This window comes from Stomoxys calcitrans, chromosome 4, assembly GCF_963082655.1.
Source record: "Stomoxys calcitrans chromosome 4, idStoCalc2.1, whole genome shotgun sequence".
NCBI classification, from domain to species: domain Eukaryota; kingdom Metazoa; phylum Arthropoda; class Insecta; order Diptera; family Muscidae; genus Stomoxys; species Stomoxys calcitrans.
In genome coordinates, this window is record NC_081555.1 from 51,480,540 (window position 1) to 51,485,987 (window position 5,448).

Below are 5,448 nucleotides of genomic sequence, written 5' to 3' on the forward strand. Positions count from 1 at the left end.
TACTTTCTTTACAGATAGAGCTATAGGTCTAAAATTTGGCATACAGGTACAACTAGGAAATATGATGACTATGATCTTTTTAAAATTCGTAAATTAGTACCATTATTTTTTTTAAAGCTAGGCTATCGCATTTCTGAGCAGATGAAGAAAGTAATTTTAAATTTGGCATGTAGGTAAAACTTAGAAATATGTGATGGGCAATTTTTTTCTCACAATTCGAACCTTTTGGTAGCAAAACTGCTACTTTCTTTATAGATGGAGCTAGAGGTCCGAAACTTGGCAAGTAAGAATAAGAAATAAATGATGGATGACTAAATGATCTATTAAAAATTCGTACATTTTGGTACAAGCATTTGTATCATTTTGTACTTTCTGTTCATATGGAGTTTGAGGTCTGAAATTTGGAATGTAGGTATAACTAAACAACTAATGATAGGTGGCTAAATGATCTATTCACCATTCGAACATTTTGGTACCAAAATTGGTACCATTTGGCATTATCTTCATAGAAGGAGCTAAAGGTCTGAAATGTACGTACAACTAAGAATTATATGAGTACAATTTGGTACTTTCTTTATATATGGAGTTAGAGGTCTGAAATTTGGCAGCAGGTACAACGAAAAAAAATATATGATAGGTGACTAAATAATCTATTCACAACTCGTGCATTTTGGTACAATTTGGTACTTTCTTTACAGATGGTGTTTGAGGTCTGAAACTTGGCATGTAGGTACAAGAAGGAAATAAATAATGGGTGACCAAATGATCCATTCAAAATTCGTACATTTTGGTAGCATAAAGTGCAAAATAGTACGAAATACTTTATCTCCTCCTGCAGCTAACGCGGACTGCTAAAATTAATATATTGTGCAACGAGAAGATATTTTTTATGCGTATCTTTAGGTTCTTAAACGTACAGTATGGACATTCTTTACGAATTGAGCTAAAGCACTCAAAATTAGGATACGTTTACACCTCGACAGTAAATATTGGATGCTTAGAAGCTGTGTTTTTAATTCGTGCATTTAAGTACTAAAACATGAACAAAATTTTAGTTTCTTTACAAAGTGATCTAAAGCTCTTAAAATTGGAAGTCAGCTACACCTTGACTAAACATTTTGGGCCATTAGAAAAAATTTTTTTTTTTTCAAAATCGTACATTTAGGTGCTTATGCATACAAAATGGTACTTTCTTTACGAATTGAGCTAAAGTGCTCAAAATTGGAATTTATTTATACCTTGCCAGTATATATTGGGGAACTTAATGATTTTTTCGATGGATTGTCATTCTTTGTACTATTTGGTACTTTCTTAATGGAAAGTCACAGATTTCTGAAATTTTATACGCAATTATTAAAAAACTTTATAACCCTATAAACTGAGTGACTGAGTAAATCCAAAACAGCGTCGGCGACAAGATGTACCCTTGATTCACTCCTCTGTGGATTCCAAAAGGACGGCTCTCTTTTCCACTGAAACGGACAGAAACTTCAGCATTGCTGTACTGCCAAGTGCAGGCGAAATACGTTGCAGCAGAAGGCTTGTCATTATCTTAGTCATTGCCTTTGGCAATGTTATCTCTCTTCAGTTTTACCTCTCACTTGGTGAGGTCACCCTTCTTCGGGATCGTGACCATGATGTTAATTCCGATCCGTCCTCATCATTCATTATTGCCGTTGGTCTTGTATTGTTGCCGCTCATTTGTTTTATTGACTTGTAAACACCACGCATGTTTCCAATATGAGCTGCATTTTCGGCTTTCTCTGCTAGCATATTAAAGTATATTCGCATATCTCTACGAACTAGATTTTTGACTAGCGAGGCGGAGGCGTGATATTCAGATCTGGCTGCGGTTTTTGTTACGCTTGATTTTGTCCGTAGCAGAGCGTTGCGTACACGTTTCCGGTGTCTTAATTCCTCTACACTTTCTTTACTTGCCCATGGTTTTTGGGATCGTCTAGCAATGCCTATGATAGTGGTGGCCGTCTCCGTACATGTTGCTGTTATGTCGGCCCATGTCAGGGTGGTATTTTGTAGCTCGGTTTCGAGGGTTTTTAGGTGAAAGAGGTCGAACTTTATGCTTTTATTTTCAAGTTTTTTGTCTGTTAGGGCGAAGATCATTTAATTTTACAATTTTAGTTTTCTTTCTCTTTCGAGACGAACTTAATGATCGGAGATTTTCTTTGCAAATGGAACAAAAAAGCCAGAGATCGCAATATACACCAACTTCTTAGGAAGCGTTTCGTCATTTTTTTTAGAATAACTCATCGGCCGTATTATGTGTTAAGGCTTCAAGGGCCGTAGTTTGGTACGTTCTGCTTGAATTTATCGCGAAAACGCCTCTATGATATAAATACCACATTAACCACGCTCGACGACCCTATCTGTTAGCTGTACTTTTCCTAATGCATGTGTTTTTGTGTAATGGCAAATTTTTTGTTTACAAAATTACACTACTCCCATGCCATACACATGATTCTGTGCATCTTTTGGAAGTTGTATTGATGGCTTTGAAAGCCAGACAATGGCAACGTCTTCTGCTTTTGCTCCGTGTACCCAAGTTCGAATCCGGCCGGTCTCTGCCGAATTTTTTAATTTTTAAGTTTTTTGCCTGTTATGGCGAAGATCATTTAATTTTATAATTTTTGTTTGTACGTGGTAGATTTGTTTACGGTTGTTTCCATCAGGTGATTCCCAAGTATATTTCTGTATATTTTTATGGGGGAATTTCGACCCGGTTTCTTGCGCAGAAATCCACCAATCTGTCGTCATTGTCATTCCTGGTATCGCCAAGTCTTTGCATTTCCATGATTGATTGTTGATTATTGTTGTTGCTCACCTTTATTAAATTTCCCATAATAATTTTAATGTCAATGAGTCGAGTTCGGTTTGCGCATAGCATTGTTTAATGGATATTTTGCGGAATTTTGTATTGAATCTTGCCGTCACGGTGCGTTCAGATATAATAGAGTATGATAGAAGAGCTCGCTTTGCTTTCGGCGATAGTGAAAGATCGTCCCCATTTATTCTGTGAATTTCATTGCCTGAAAAAATGAAGTGGTACCCACCTTGAAGATCCATAGTTCCGAATTTCGGCCATCGTACTTCACCTGTACCGAGGATGTCTAGGTTGAATTTTGACATCTCGTTCTGGACTTGGTAAAGTCTCGATACCTCTGAGAGAGTTCTGACGTTCGATGTTCCAATTATATACCGTGTTCTGAATCCATGGGGCGTCATCGGAGGGTTGTCATTTACATTATTCCTTGTTGATGTTTCTATAATAGTTATTTTTAGATGAATTGCGAATTGGGCCATCGCTTCGGTACCTTGTGCTGGGGCTGCCAGCGACCCTCTAAGGTAGGTTTTTTTATGGTAAATCTTTTGAAGATCTGCAATCGCCACCGATGGTCATTCCTTTTGCTTATCCGCTGCCGACACTATTGTAATGGCCCATCGTATTCGTGCAAGTGGGACACCCCAACTTTTTGATTGGCCCTGAATATATTATTTTTCGGTATCCGTCATATCTGACGAGCTTCCCCCATTCACGACCCGAGGAGGCTTCAGATGGGAGAAAGAGCATGGAAACTCTCTCCATGACTGAACATTTCATAATTTGACAGAATCAATAAACGTAAACATAATATTAAGAAAATTACATAAACTTGTCTTTCAACGCAACTCTGCAAAGAAATCCCACAAAAACAAAGTTGCGTTGAAGAAATGCAACTCTGCAAAGAAATCCCACAAAAACAAAGTGCAAAAGTTAAATAATTTCCATTTTTGACAACTAAAATCAACCTTCAGTCTTTGTTGTCACACGTGAAGTAGTGTTTTTAAACGTCAAAGGGAAAAATAATTTAATTATGCCCTTAGGCTTTTGACATTTGTTTGCAGATCTGCGTTTTTCAACGTAACGCTCAAAAACAAACAAACTAAAGGCGTTGAGTTTTATTTCCAAATGAGCCATATCGGTTCAGATTTGGATATAGCTCCCACATAAACTTGTCCTTCGAATTTGTATTTGTATTGTATTTTGTATTTTACTATGATAAACCCATACAAAAGACAATGTCTTATATAAAGCATGGGTTAGTAAATTGCTAAATAAATTGATAAATTACAATTATTATTAATTATTATCCGATTGGGCAGAAATTTTGCACGTTTTGTTCTTTTACGACCGCGCTTAATATGGTCCGAATCGGTGTATAACCAGATACATTTGCCCATAATGTTCTGTGAAGACTTCCAACAATCGAGGTCAGTATGGTCCAAATCGGTGTATAGTCTGATATTGCTCTCATATAAACCGGTATCCCGATTTGATATCTTAAGCCCTTAGAAGCCGCAATTATTATCAGTTTTCGCAGAAACTTTGTAAATATTGTTTTGTTATGATTTCCCACATCCATGGCAAGTATGGTCCAAATCTATCTAGAACTGTGTAAGCCAATCTTTCAATTGAGCTTCTATGGCCCCTAAACTCGTCTTTTTGCCTGGTGTCGCAGAAATGTTTGGTACCCTAGATTCAGCTCAGCCGAACTTAGTACACCTTTACTTGTATACTCTCCACCATAGGATGGAGGTATACTAATTTCGTCATTCTGTTTGTAACTCCTCGAAATATTCGTCAAAGACCCCATAAAGTATATATGTTCTTGATAGTCATGACATTTTAAGTCCGTCCGTCAGTCTGTCGAAAGCACGCTATCTTTTGAAGGGGTAAAGCTTGGCGCTTGAAATTTTGCACAAATACGCGCAATTCTTATCCAATTTGATATCCATACCCTGATATAGCTGTCATATAAACCGATATGGAGTCTTGACTTCTTGAGCCACAAGAGGGCACAATTATTATCCGATTTAGATGAAATTTTGCATAAAGTGTTTTGTAATGACTTCCAACAACTATGCCAAATATGTTTGGAATCCGTCCATTTCCTGGTATAGCTGCCATATAAACCGATCCGGGATGTTGACTTCTTGAGCCTCTACAGGGAGGAATTCATATCCGATTTAGCTGAAATTTTGCATGAGTTGTTTTGTTACGACTTCCAACAATTGTGCTAAGTATGGTCCAAATCAGCCCATAACCTAATATAGCTGCCATATAAACCGGTCTGGGATCTTGACTTCTTGATCCTCTAAAGTGCGCAATTATTATCCGATTTGGCTGAAATTTTGTACAACGGCTTCTCCCATGACCTTTAACATACGTGTCGAATATGGTTTGAATCGGTTTAAAGCCTAATACAGCTCCCCTATAAACCGATCTCCTTATTTTACTCCTTCAGCCCCTAAAGGGAGTAATTCTAACAAGATTTGGTTGAAAATTTACACAATGTCTTCTACTATGGTCTCCAATATTCAATTCAATTATTGTCCAAAATTAACAATAACTTGATATTGTTCCCATAACATAACAATTGTTTTCTTTTACAC